We start from the raw sequence: 15,488 nt of genomic DNA on the forward strand, positions 1-15,488 counted from the left end.
TCATTAAATCATTCAGCTGATAATTACTCCACTTAGTACCTCAGAAAGGCGACTTTGTGAATTACGTTATAATAACAATTTAAAATGAAAGGCTTTGTTGGTCTTGCTTTTTAAACTTTTTCTCTCTTTATGACATGAACAGATCTACCTATATGGATGTGTGTTTGTATAAATATCCAGAAAAACCTGACAATAGATTTTCGCTGATATTCAAATTCAGTAGCACATACTTGCTAGAACAGGACAGAAGCAAGCCATAGGAAGCCTTGGAGTACACAGAGTAATGCCAAAGAAAACTCCACAGACTCATGGGCTTTGAAAGGGAGCACAAGGTTGACATCTGGGGTACATGAAGGAGTCAACAGGAATTCTGCAAAGCACTGGATAGTCTGCTGTCAACTGTTAACAAGGTGGTTATCGAGGTTAAAGAGAGAAGCCAAAAGACAACTGTCCCCCCGACAGCCAAAGGCAGCAGAATGGACACTTTGTCTGTCAAGAGTGCAGAAACTGGAGCCTCAGATGGTATTTTCAAAGCTTGGAGTACCACACAAACAGCTCTGCTTCGCACCATGCCAGTCTCCAGCTGCAGCAGACGGTGCGGACACTACTGTGCCATCCTGACTTTAGAACACTTCGGTTTGTCTCTGATGTCGTCAAGCGAAGCTATAGCTAAGGAAGGGAACCCAACACATGTGACAAAAAAATCCCAAGTATATTCATGACAGATTAGCCTTTCAGAGGCATTACCACTGAGCTCATTTAGACATTACATTATTAATAACTTAATGGCTAAAACTTCTAACAGCCAGTTCATTGAAATTTTGCTTTTGGCTCCTCCTCCACAGCCTCCATTTGACTTTGGCTCCATCTGACTGGGGGAGACAGGAATTAAAAAAAAAATCATTAGGTACTTTAAGGGCAGAGGCACTGCTAAGGTCTAGGTCAAGGAGGACACTGCAATGTCAACATCATGCCATTGTAATATTTGGGTGTGTCAATAAATCACACATGTCAATAAATCCCATGAGACCTCCTGATTGAATCCAGGTTTTCATTGTGGTTTCAAGATGGTGGTTATGTATGGTCATGGCACCGTTCAAGACAAGACCTTTCCATGTGGACAATACTGGTTGCTGAAAAAAGGTAAAAACAAATTGCCATTGATTTTTCATTTTTAATAATTAATTCCCATCAAAAATAATATACAACAAAACAATATAACATCTCAATACTGGAGAATTTTCAACATGCATTCATAGATTTGATTTGGTTCCACGCTCTCTCTGGTGTCAGCACTTCAGTGACAACATGATTTGTTTCTTTTATAATTGAAATATATGTTTGTGAAATGTAAGGACGTAAGGACATTTTTTCAAATTCAATTTTAAAGATAATATGAACCTAATGAAGTTAGTAGCAATTTAGCTTTTTATTTTGCTGAATTTCAGTTTTTCCTTAAATCTTGATATCTTTTAGGGAGATGTGTCCTGTTTGATGGTCTGCAGATATGACATCCTTTTCAAGAAACCTTCAGATTCAATAATAAGTCCTGCAATTAAAAAAGAAGAAATATTCAGAATTGGTGTGTAAGTAAAACCTCTCAGATTGCATTCAAACTGATATGAAATGAGTAGGTTTTTAACAGATTAATTTCAGATATTCTTCACTGCAAATAAATATCACTTAATAAAATAAATGTTTTGACAAATACTATCAATATATTAGATTAGTTGGGATTCATATTTATATTTCTGTTTTTTACAAAATTAAATAACCATGCAGAAATTAAAATACAAATGCACTTACTTAAATAAATTAAACATAATCTGATTACAAGCCTATCTTCTTTAGGCCAAGTATGGCTATATAAAACATCTACCCTCCACCATCGACCTTGTGTTTATTTTATTATGGGTCCTTTTTTTTTTTGGCATAACATCTTTCACGTGAGCCTTGCATATAATGATGTGCTCCCAGACTAGGTCAGCAGTTACTGCAGTGTTGCCAGTATTTCATCATCTTCCAGTGGTGCGATAGGCCTCTAGGTGGGGCTGCAGCCTATGCGTCAAGCCCCTTCTGGGTTGGTGCAGCAGAACTGGCTGGCACCAGCTGAAACCATCAGACTGCCACAAACACAGACACTGTGCAGACAAAAGAAACTGCAGAGAGCAGCGGTGCAGGGGGAACAGCTCATCATCAGCATCAGCAGCTAATCTGGCTCTGGTGATTCATCTGCAATGCAGATCCTATCAATTTTCCTGCTGTGACAGCAGCCGGCTACACGCTGATTAAGGGTATTCTAGGGGGCTTAGGAGGGGGGACAAACTGACAGGAGGCATCAGCAGCAAGAGGGAAAAAGTAGGATTAGGGAAAGCCAGAAATAAGGTTGGAATATAATGGCTGCAGTGTGTCCAAATAATAATCCTTAAAACTGTACGAAGACACGAGGAAGTTGAGAATGTCTCGCTAAGTCAGCACCTGTCAAGAGGTGGCCTGTGAGGACCCCTGAACAAAAAAGAAACAAAGTCAACCCCCACCAAAAAAAAAAAAAAGAATTCAATAATACATCTTTGTTTTCCATTATTCTTGTTAATATACCTTCCCTGTATATCAAGGCAGTGGTTGTACAGGACATTGTGGCTGCAACTGTATCCAGCGTGGCTGTCTTTTCATTTCTCCCATAGCTCAGCTGTCTATTTACGAGGAGATGAACAGGAGAGGTCAATATGTGGCAGATATTTCCCACACAAAGGCACATTTTCTTGCAGAAAGGAGGTATCGAGTTCAACCCTGGAAATTATCAAGCGATTTACATTTTTGACTTTAGATACTTTAATACTGATAATATTGTGAAATTTTGAAATAAGACACCTGCCGTATCATTCATAGGAAGGTGAATACATGTGAAACGATTGCTTGCAGAGTTTACTTTTAAACGTGGGCAGAGGTCCAAAGGGGGATTAGAAAATTGTCAATACCTCCAAAGAGCACACTCCCAAGGCGGGTGGGCAGCACATCTCTGGCAAAGCTCTTTCCCTTTAATTTCTTGTGCCTGTTAACTGTAGGTGTATTTATTTGCAATACAATACAATATATAAGCCTGAAGAAGACACATTTGAACCTACAGTACACTGATTATGTGAATATGCTGTCAAAATGTATGCAGTAATAAAGGTAATGCAAACTGCACAATCACAACCTTGCTCTTTTACATCCTCAGCTATTTTAGTCCTGGACAGATCTGTTTTACAAAATGTTGGGTCCTGTAATCTATCCTCCCACACATGTTGTCTTCTGCTGGGTCATTTATGAGTGCATGTATCATAGGTTTTTATTGCTTCAGTGGTTCAATCTATCAATTGAATTTTTTTATTTTTTTTTACTAAATATGCTCTACAAAATATCAGTCTATATCAACAAGAGGAATAGATTATGTAAATCCACCAAAATGAGACAATATTGCTCTAATTTAATTTGAAGCACAAGTGATAATAATGAGGTGGCCAATAATGAATTGCTGGTGAAGTGACTTGTCTGATATTAAAAGTATAGTCTGATAGGTAGAATGTGTTTTTAATTCAGTCTTTTCTTCTTGTCCTTTCTTCCCTGACCCGACCTGCATGCACACCATCTGAATGTGCGCACATTAGGAAGACCATCAATCACAAGCTCATGGTATTACTCATAGACTCCAGGGAAGAGCGAAGGTCAATAACTTTATTGCAGGGAAGACGAATGCTTTGTCCCTTTGTAAAACTCAGCACCCTCTTGAATTCAAATGATTAAACTAGACCACTCTTTCATTTGCATCAAAAGCACCTGCGCTCGTCTTTGTAAACCTCGTGTTTGTTTCAGCTGAAGTTACCTGCAATTTTTGAGGAGGTAATGATTGCCCCAAAGGGGAGAGGATTGGATTTCAGTTCTCATGGTACATGTTGTATAAGACAGCTAGATTTTAGCATGCCAACCCAAGGTAAGATGACTACAAGTAGGACACCATATATTCAATATGAAGGACACGAAAAGTGAAAGAAGCAGAATACAAGAAAGGGAAAATGTTTTAGGCCTGTAGACACTATTGAACGTATGTGAAATCAAGTCTGTTACAATACATGTTCAGTTACATTTTATAAGATTAGATTAATTGTACATAAAGAGGTTGGTGATGGGGGAGTGGATGATGGGAAACAATGATAAAGCTCAGAACAGAGATTCTCCTGCCTTAGCAGTAAAGAAAAGGAGCATAGTGGCCGAACAGCTTATATCGACTGACAGGTCTGTTTGGTGCATTTTAAATTCACTGCAACTTAAATTTCCAGGCCTTTGGGAGTTCAGCTTACAGAGATTTACAGTGATCAATTGTGGAAGAAACCAGGGTTTAGATCAATGTTTTCATGTCAGGACAGCTAAGGCAGGAGGTGAGCTCTCTGTAGATAGTTTAAGCTTTGTGCTATGGTTAATGTGGGAGCCAAGGGAAAGTTGAGAGTTCAGAATGAGATCAACACTTCATACAGCAGGTTTAGAGATTATGTGAAACATGAGAGTTAAAAAGTTATTCAAGTTAGGCAGTAATACCTGAAAAAACATCAGTCTAACCAATATTTAACAGCTTTTACCACAGCCTTTGATTATATTGCCGCCTTGCAATATTATGCCAGTTGTTTCTTTCTTTTTATCAAGCTACCGTTCCCTTTTGAGTGAAAGTCCTAACAGAATGTGAATAAGATTTAGTTTTAAATGTACCGAATTAACCTGCAGCCCTGCAATAAATCTACAACTTGCATAACTGTTATTTGTTTTGAATATGTACCTGTAAAAAGGTTAGTACACTAGTACATGTGTATGCATCTTAGAACACTGTACCAGAACATCATACAAGCACACTGATAGACACATATTTGCTGTGCACAATTTCACCTACTCATTAGCACCTGTTATATATATATATATATATATATATATATATATATATATAACAATTGCCACCAAATCATACCCAATTTTTGGCTTGTTGTGCACAATCCCTTGGGAATGCCCATCCACAGTAAGTCACATTTGATCTGCAGGCTACAGGTTTTATTTAGTTATTTTGTGATTTTAATTTGATATCTAGGGCAGACACTGCTATATGTTTACTGTACAGTCCTGTGCTGTATTCTGTACTTAATATTTGCATTCATAAATAATACAATGAAAAAAGTTAAACCTAAAGCTATAATATCTATGGGAAAATGAAAAGATCCATGCTGACTAACTTAATTGACAATACATAAATGATCCCTATTTGAAACAGGCAGTCATGCTCATTTCAGCCTCATACTTAATGTCAACTTCATATTATGTCTCCAGACTGACATTCCCCACAATCACATAGAAGCTAAAGAGAGACTTTAATTAAAATGATTAATGATCTTTTATTTTTATTCAAATGAAAATATAATGCACAGATTAATTAATCAGATAGGAGACAATTATAAATTAGTCAACCCCTCTTGCACAATTGTTACTCAGCTACACTCAATCTTTAAGGCAGGATGGCTCTAATTGTGCCACCAAACAGATGCTTAGGGCGACAGACCCGAATAAAAAAGGCACTGCTAAAAGGCTGAACATTTTAAATACTTTTCTCATCAGATTATCTCTTTAGAAATGTATTTGCAAAATGCTTTTTTTTGTTGTTTTTCTGTTAATCGTCCAAATCCTTTTCAGTGATAATATATTGTGCAAGTGCTAATACATTGTGCTTGGCTAGTGGCAGATGTGTGAAGGCCCTGGATTTGTATTGAGGCCCAAGACCTACAAGACAAAGATGCTCTGTGTCTGACTGACTGATGCTAGGGCCTGTCTAAGAACCAGTCACACAGCTCCTGAGGAATGCATGGACTCCAGGAAGGAAATCATTTAATTTCAATGACACTAATGAGAAAAATCTATCTGATAATTAGATTTGGGGTTTGGGCAACTAGCTCATTAAGGGGACAAAATTCAAAGATTGTGGAATAAACCAGACAACCAGATTTATCTTAAGACTATATATACCAATGATAAAAAAAGGGTTTAGCTTGTTTATGCCTGGAAAAATAAAGTTACATAGGTCTTTACTTAAAGTACACAAAAACTTAGTTCTAAAGATGTTTACAGTAAATGTATACACTATATATATATATATATATATATATATATATATATATATATATATATGTTTTTGCATCAAAAATATAACGTAAAATACACTATATATACAGAGAGGGAAAAAAGTATTTGATCCCCTGCTGATTTTGTACGTTTGCCCACTGACAAAGAAATTATCAGTCTATAATTTTAATGGTAGGTGTATTTTAACAGTGAGAGACAGAATAACAACAAAAAAATCCATTTCAAAAAAGTTATAAATTGATTTGCATGTTAATGAGGGAAATAAGTATTTGATCCCCTATCAATCAGCAAGATTTCTGGCTCCCAGGTGTCTTTTATACAGGTAACGAGCTGAGATTAGGAGCACTCTCTATGACCCCAAGAACACCATCCCCACCGTCAAACATGGAGGTGGAAACATTATGCTTTGGGGGTGTTTTGCTGCTAAGGGGACAGGACAACTGCACCGCATCAAAGGGACGATGGATGGGGCCATGTACCGTCAAATCATGGGTGAGAACCTCCTTCCCTCAGCCAGGGAATTGAAAATGGGTCGTGGATGGGTATTCCAGCATGACAATGACCCAAAACACACAGCCAAGGCAACAAAGGAGTGGCTCAAGAAGAAGCACATTAAGGTCCTGGAGTGGCCTAGCCAGTCTCCAGACCTTAATCCCATAGAAAATCTGTGGAGGGAGCTGAAGGTTCGAGTTGCCAAACATCAGCCTCGAAACCTTAATGACTTGGAGAGGATCTGCAAAGAGGAGTGGGACAAAATCCCTCCTGAGATGTATGCAAACCTGGTAGCCAAGTACAAGAAACGTCTGACCTCTTTGATTGCCAACAAGGGTTTTGCCACCAAGTACTAAGTCGAAGGGGTGTATATATATATATATATATATATATATATATATATATATATATAGGACATGCAAATGTCTACTGAAGGAAATTAATTTAAAAATATGATTTGATAAATATATAAATACATACATACATTAAATAAAGTATTATTGACATGTCACATTTATCAAGGCAAACAAACAACATACATTTACCACCTTTAACAACACAACATTAAGCAGCTGTGGCCTTACCACATAATATGATGAGCAATAACCGTTTCTTATCCTCTGCACAAGTAAAAGTTGCAGCATGCCTGGCCAGGTAAACTCAAACAAGCATACACACATATATGAATATGCAAATAACTTAAATGGCTCATCCAATAATGCACATTTGATTATTAGTGTCAATCCCTTAATTACGGTAGGGACACTTTTCTTTTACGAATAGACAGGTGAGTCAGCAGTCACGGGGATGCAATCTAAGGTCACGTCAGCCTTCCACAAAACCTATATATACACTACTGTTCAAAAGTTTTGGGTCACTTAGAAATGTCCTTGTTTTGATCAGAAATACAGTGTAGACGTTGTTAATGTTGTAACTGACTATTGTTAGCTGGAAACGGATGATTTGTAAATTAATATCTACATAGAGGCCCATTATCAGCAACCATCAGTCCCGTGTTCCAATGGCATGTTGTGTTTGCTAATCCAAGTTTATCATTTTAAAAGGCTAATTTATCATTAGAAAACCCTTTTGCAATTATGTTAGCACAGCTGAAAACTCTTGTGCTGATTCAAGAAGCATTAAAACTGGCCTTCTTTAGACTAGTTGAGTATATGGAGCATCAGCAATTGAGGGTTCGATTACAGGCTCAAAATGGCCAGAAACAAAGAACTTTCTTCTGAAACTCATCAGTCTATTCTTGTTCTGAGAAATGAAGGCTATTCCATGTGAGAAATTGCCAAGAAGCTGAAGATCTCGTACAACTCTGTGTACTACTCCCTCACAGAACGGCGCAAACTAGATCTAACCAGAAAAGACAGAGGAGTGGGAGGCCCCAGTGCACAACTGAGCAAGAGGACAAATACATTAGAGTGTCTCGTCTGAGAAACAGATGCCTCACAGGTCCTCAACTGGCAGCTTCATTAAATAGTACCTGCAAAACACCAGTCTCAACGTCAACAGTGAAGAGGCGACTCCAGGATGCCGGCCTTCTAGGCAGAGTTGCAAAGAAAGTGCCATATCTCAGAATGGCCAATTAAAAAGAAAAGATTAAGATGGGTAAAAGAACACAGACACTGGACAGAGGAAGACTGGAAAAAAGTGTTATGGACAGACGAATCTAATTTGAGGTGTTCGGATCACAAAGAAGAACATTCATGAGACGCAGACCAAATGCTGGAGGAGTCCTTGACGCCATCTGTCAAGCGTGGTGCACGCAATGTGATGGTCTGGGGTGCTTTGGTGGTGGTAAAGTGGGAGATTTGTACAAGGTACAAGAAGGAAGAAGGAAGGCTATCACTCCATTTTGCAATGCCATGCCATACCCTGTGGACAGCACTTGATTGGAGCCAATTTCCTCCTACAACAGGACAATGACCCAAAGCACAGCTCCAAACTATGCAATAACTATTTTGGGAAGAAGCAGTCAGCTAGTATTCTGTCTATAATGGAGTGGCCAGCTCAGTCACCAGATCTCAACCCTATTGAGCTGTTGTGGGAGCAGCTTGACCGTATGGTACGTAAGAAGTACCCATCAAGGCAATCCAAGTTGTGGGAGGTGCTTCAGGAAGCATGGCGTGAAATCTCTCCAGATTACCTCAACAAATTGACAACTAGAATGCCAAAGGTCTGCAAGGCTGTAATTGCTGCAAATGGAGGATTCTTTGACGAAAGCAAAGTTTGAAGGACACAATTATTATTTCAATTAAAAATAATTATTTCTTGCCTTGTCAATGACTATATTTCCTATTCACTTTGCTATATTTCCTATTCAAACTCATTTCATGTATGTTTTCATGGAAAACAAGGACATTTCTAAGTGACCCCAAACTTTTGAATGGTAGTGTATCTGTCTCTTTGTGTATAGAAGCGGGGTGTGTGTGTGGATCAAACTTGATCATCTCTGTCTATTCTATTCTGAATCCTGAAAAAAGTGTATCTTGAGTGGTTAACTTTGTTAAAGAAGACCCTGTGTTAAAGGATGACCTGGCGGAGCATTGGGAATCCATTTAGTATTGGATTTACAATTAAAAGATTACCCCAACAGGATCTCTTCTCCGATCGGACTGCACAGTGGGTGAGATCAAGCCTGTTTTCCTCCATTTTTTGTGTGTAGTTTTTTTTGGGGAAGATGACTGCATAATCGTGTGAATCTCCGAACCATCCTGGACTTTTTCTGTTTGCTTCATAAGCCGTGTTTCCATTCATTACCTTATTCAACACTGACATAGACACTGACATAGACAAGGGCTGGCATTAGCACCGATCTACTCTGCACTTTATATGTGTTTGATGATCATCCTCCACCTTCACCATACCTTTTTTTTTATTCATTATTTCGATGAGCTCTGATCACTAAGCATTTCTGTTATGTGTTGATATTGTGGTATTGGCAGTCCTTGTCTATGTCAGTGTCTGTCTGTTGACGTATAATATATATATATATATATATATATATATATATATATATATATATATATATATATATATAAACCTACATTTCCGTCATTAACAAGACACATAAATAAATACAAGAAATGTTCTGAATGACTCTGACTCCATTATATTTTCTGACAATTCTTCGATTGCGAAAATTGTTACACAGCGACAATCATTTACTGCTAATCACTCATACTCATCATCTGGTGCTAAACCGTCCAAGAGTGATTTATTTGGCGGTAGTGTATAACAGACATTGTTTCTGCCATGTGCTTTTTCTTCTTTGGTTCTTTCTTCTTTTATTTGATCTTAAACATGGGTCAACCTTTACTATACATACATGGGCTGAACTTACACAGACTTCATTGCTTTTATTATGCTCAGCTGGAGTTCAGGAATTTAAAAAATGATCTACAGTTGCTCACCTCTCCAGATATTTATAATTAAAAAATATATATATATATATTTTTTTTTGTATGTGGAAAGGTGCCATTACCCTTTAAACCATAACATTGTGTGGTTTATGTGGTATGTTCAAGTGTATCATGTTTATAAATGATCAAATCATACAGTTTTTACATCATTACCAATTTTGTAGTTTCAGTTGACCAATTATAGATTCTACCTAAATTAATCTAATTGCTACCTAAAGGACACAACAGGCTGTACCATGATGTATGTGTTCATTTAATTAGTTTATCCATCAGACAGAATTGATTATAATTAAACAGAAAATTATAACATGGAACACTTCTCCGGAGCTTCCTTTCCACTCCAGTTTATTAAGTGAATCAAAGTGGCCAATCTAATTAGCATACCATGAATGACCCAGTTCTGCTTAATAACTGGCTGTGTAGATGGACTGTTTGTAATTAGGGCCCTCCGCGGTAACTAATATTCATTCTTGGGGATTAAAAAAAAAAAAGAAAAACAAACAAAAGAAAGATTACACGCTTGACAACAGAACAGGTTCTATCCACCCCAGTCTAAAGCAATTACCTTTTTGAACCAATGGGGCTGTGCACATATAGTGTGTGCCATCTCTCAGGCACACCTCCAAGCACCTCGCTCCCATAGCCTCACCGGCCGAGTGACACACCGGCTATGCCAAAAGAGCAGTCCCATGATGCAGTGTGTTTGTACACTCTACTGCATTCAGAGTGTGACATCACCATAACAAAGCGAAAATACGAAGCTCCAAATCCTAAAATATCTGTGTCAGTTTCATCTATTTATATATTTACATGATCAGCATGATTTACGTATCAGCAGTCATTTCATATTAATCTCCATCTTAACATTACTCCTTTAAATTACTTATCGTTTGGGGGATAATCTTGTTACTGTTGTTATAAGTTGATGGATTTTCTTTAAGAAACTCGAAGCTTGAGGTAATTGAAGCCTTCACTTGTCCTTCAGGGCCTTGTTTGAGTCAGGTAAAAGATGTTGTGTCAGTGTAAAAAGCACAGCAATTACACCTAAATTAAGCAGGGCCATTGAAATACTTTGCGTCTTCTTTTCCATTAACTGATCTGCAGTGTCTAAGTGGAGTGTCCAGGTCAAATTTGCACATTCAAAACTGGGAGAGGATGGCGACATATATATTTCCATGTGTGGAGACAGTGGTCCGAACCCTGTTTCATCTCAGAGAAAAACACAGCAGCCCTCTCGTCCACAGTGCTGCCACAATCCTCAGTACAGACATGTCTGAATGGGATTAACATCAGCTGTACCACACAAGTCATGATGTAATTTAATTATGTGCATTCTATTTATACTATCAAAACTACTTTAGCCTTTTAGATTTGCAATGACTTATGTTTAGTTAAAGTATAATATTAAGCTATGAAAAATATAGGCTTGCTTATTATTTATTGAGAGCAGTCTCTTATATCTTGAGAGAGAATTTGCTCCAATGACAATGGCACAAACAATAGTTGACTGAACTGCTGGCCAAAATGAATGGATTCCATTGATCTATAGTTCCAAAGTATACTATGGTTTGACTATCTTCTAACAGAATACTTTTTCAAAATCATCTGATTGCTTTGTTAACACAGGGTTTGCACTCAGACTAAACCCGAAACTCTGTCTCCAGTGCACCTCTGAGCCCACACAGGCTACCAACTGACTAGGCTGTTGAGAATCCTGGGGAGTGATGTCATTTTAAGAGTGCCGTCACAGTTGACTTAATCCTCATTAAACTGCACTTTATCGATACCATTCCCTAATTTCATCGGCATTACAAAGTTTACAATAACAATAAATTAACATGACAATTTTAATCCAGAAATAGCAAATGTCTTGTTGTACGATAAGATCTAAAACTGTCATTCACTTTATGCAGAATGCAATGCATCGGTAGTGCTCCTCAGCCAGTGTACATGAGGTAAGGCATGGCATTCACTGTTGGGTTTGCTGGACACAATTTTCCTGAGGCTTTGTCCTAATCATCTTATTTCATGATCTCCAAGGCATACAGTTGTTCTTAAAACCAGGTGAAAGCTGTCAGAAGTGCTAGTGCTAAGCCCCTAACCAGGGACTCGCGGCAATTGAAACTTGCAGATTAACTAGTTGGGGGTGTTCCCGGTCTGCAGTGGTCAGTACCTATCAAAAGTGGTCCAAGGAAGGAAAAGCAGAGAACCGGCGACAGGGTCATGGGTGGCCAAGGTTCATTGATGCACGTGGGGAGCGAAGGGATAGTTAATGGGATTTTCCTCTGTTGCTACCAAGGGTTCTCTCCCACAGGTAATTACTCTGACATTATTAGACTCATTGTCAAAGATTAGATGCATTAGCAGTTACTGGGCAACTACAGCTAAATTATGCCTTTCCACATTTTAAAGCAATTAAATTTAAATGAATCAATCAATGCTGTTTCGGACCATCCCCCTAAAAACATCAATGTATGTTTTAATATCAACCTACTAATTGTTAGAAGTACTTTCTTTGTACTCCAGTTAAACCATAATAATATCAGATTCATTTATTATTATTATTATTATTATTATTATTATTATTATTATTTATAATTTATTGAAAATGTTTGATATACAATACTATTTTTTTACTACCCCATTTGTCAATATCAACTTTCAATGTGGTCAAGATACATTTAAGTAACATTTCATTCATTCATTTGATAATATTGTCAAAACAGGAAGTCTCAGAATAAAGGAACATAATGCATTATGTGTGCGTGCATGTGTGTGTGTGTGCCTGTACATCAAGGTAATTTATAGGAAATGTATGATGTTTTTCAATTTATGTATTCATATTGAAACAGCAAATACAATCCTGTATGTAGGAAATATGCCACACGTTAAGATTTTAATAAGAGGCTAAGAATATCTAAGAAATTGCATATCATATATCTTTATATTGCCTTCCTGAATGCATTTATCAACTGGGCACTTTTAAAATACTCAGCTTTCACGCACATGCGTGCACACGTACACACACGTACATACATGTGCACACACACACACACACACACACACACACTCATATGCTTATGGTGTAGTGTGTTTTCACCCTTTGTCACTGTTCAGATTGGAATTCTAAACCAGACTTAATGCAACTCTTTGAATGAGCATCGCCTTGGATTTTTTAGAATGAAATTTAAAATAATGCACCTTCTCATTTGAGTTTTAAAGCTATCATTAAACTCATATTCTTACTTTTCCTCAATCTCTACATAAAGACCTTTAAAATTATGTCCCTTTAATCTGTTACCAATTTATAGTGTTTACAGCACATTCTTATATGGTCTGCTTTGTCCCACACAAACCAGTTAAAAGGCAGTTTAAAGAAAACACTCTTTGTGATGGGCTAAAGATATGTATATTTTTATCCTTATATATTTGTATACTTTTTGAAGTGAATTGCTAAAGGATAGAGTTGATTTAATCCACAGGTAGTTAAGAATCGGTAGAGAAAAATGTCTTATTCAATTGTAAATGTAATAAATATATTTATGCCTGGAATAAAATACTTCACATTGATGTATTTAAGAATATGAATGCTACAAGCACCTACACATTATAATCATTTTAATAATTATTTTTGTTAAACACAAATCTGTTGTGGTTATATCCTGTGTTTGTTAATTCAATGCCTTCAGAGAAACTGTAAAAAAACCTAAAGTAATAAACATAAAGTTGCTATTTCTTTTCAAGAAGGACAATGTTACAGTGGGTATATTATAAACTTGCACTGTTTACAAACATTGACATCCACACAGTTCCTGGCAAATTGACTTTCAAGATCAAACAGAACCACATCACTGAAAGCTTTGTTTCTTTTCAAGTAGATGTCTTTGATATTATATGGTGAGGTGATCATGGTAGGAAAACAAATGTCTTTTACCTGTTCCAAATTAATTTCATGTGCTATGTAGCCCTTAGGACGATATGGTATAAAACGGCATACATTCATTAAATACAACACTGATTTTGAAGAAACTCTTGAAGAACATAAATACTAACTCCACCTGAAGTGAAATAATTTACACAGGGGGCAGTAGATTCTACGTCCTGGTCCTGGAGTTTCTTTACCGAACCTTCATTACTTTGGGTGAAGGTCGTTAAGTTTGGGAAGTATCACACAGCACGCAAAACAGAGCATCACCACAGGAAACATCATATTCTCTTGCAGTAACGTTACTCTGATACCTGTAATTTCTCCATGTAAGAATCGATGGCAATGAAAAGTTAAAATGCAAAATATAATTAAGAAAGTCATTTTCTTATTCCATGTAAAAGAAAACACGTTTTTCTCATAAAAAAGAATTAAACATAAAAGCTAATTGTGTGCAATAACATCTATCAATCAATAGAAAACAACAACATACAGAATGAGTGTAGTGAGATCTCAGGCAGGTATTTCAAATGTGTTTACAGCTATAACCTTGCAGGTACTGAGTTAGGATGTAGAGATGATCAAAGGGAAAAAAGCACTTAATCAACATCTGGCACCAAGATGCTAGCAGCAGATCCTTTAATTCCTGTAAGTTGTGAGGTGGGGCCTCCATGGATCGGACTTGTTTGTCCAGCACATCCCACAGATGCTCGATTTGATTGAAATCTGGGGAATTTGGAGGCCAAGTCAACACCTTGAACTTGTGATTCATCAGACCAGGCCACCTTCTTCCATTGCTCCGTGGTCCAGTTCTGATGCTCACATGCCCATTGTAGGCACTTTCGGCAGTGGACAGGGGTCAGCATGGGCACCCTGACTGGTCTGCGGCTACGCAGCCCCATACGCAACAAACTGCGATGCACTGTGTGTTCTGACACCTTTCTATCAGAACCAGCATTAACTTTACAGCAATTTGAGCTACAGTAGCTCGTCTGTTGGATCGGACCACACGGCCCAGCCTTTGCTCCCCACATGCATCAATGAGCCTTGGCCGCCCATGACCCTGTCGCTGGTTCTCTGCTTTTCCTTCCTTGGACCACTTTTGATAGGTACTGACCACTGCAGACTGGGAACACCCGACAAGAGCTGCAGTTTTGGAAATGCTCTGACCCAGTCGTCTAGACATCACAATTTGGCCCTTGTCAAAGTCGCTCAGATCCTTTTTTCTGCTTCTAACACATCAACTTTGAGGACAAAATGTTCACTTGCTGCCTAATATATCCCACCCACTGACAGGTGCCATGATAACGAGATTATCAGTGTTATTCACTTCACCTGTCAGTGGTCATAATGTTATGGCGGATCGGTATATTCATATATATATATATATATATATATATATATATATGAATATGAATGTGATAATTATAGAGGGTAATTGCCATTAACAAATCATGTTTTTTCAAATTCATATTTTAAATTAA

General features: G+C 37.5%; 1 long non-coding RNA gene across 1 annotated transcript in view; it reads right to left on the reverse strand.

Annotated features, from left to right (window-relative positions):
- Positions 1-1,160: 1,160 nt before the first annotated feature.
- Positions 1,161-15,488, reverse strand: part of LOC136750522 (uncharacterized) — a 94,501-nt gene continuing 80,173 nt past the window's right edge. Inside the window, exons 2-3 of the long non-coding RNA XR_010816878.1 lie at positions 2,599-2,693; positions 1,161-1,549 (exon numbers count right to left, since the gene is read on the reverse strand). This is a non-coding gene — a long non-coding RNA (uncharacterized LOC136750522). The remainder of the gene's footprint in view (positions 1,550-2,598; positions 2,694-15,488) is intronic.

The sequence above is a fragment of the Amia ocellicauda genome, chromosome 1 (assembly GCF_036373705.1).
Source record: "Amia ocellicauda isolate fAmiCal2 chromosome 1, fAmiCal2.hap1, whole genome shotgun sequence".
In the NCBI taxonomy this organism is placed as follows: Eukaryota; Metazoa; Chordata; class Actinopteri; order Amiiformes; family Amiidae; genus Amia; species Amia ocellicauda.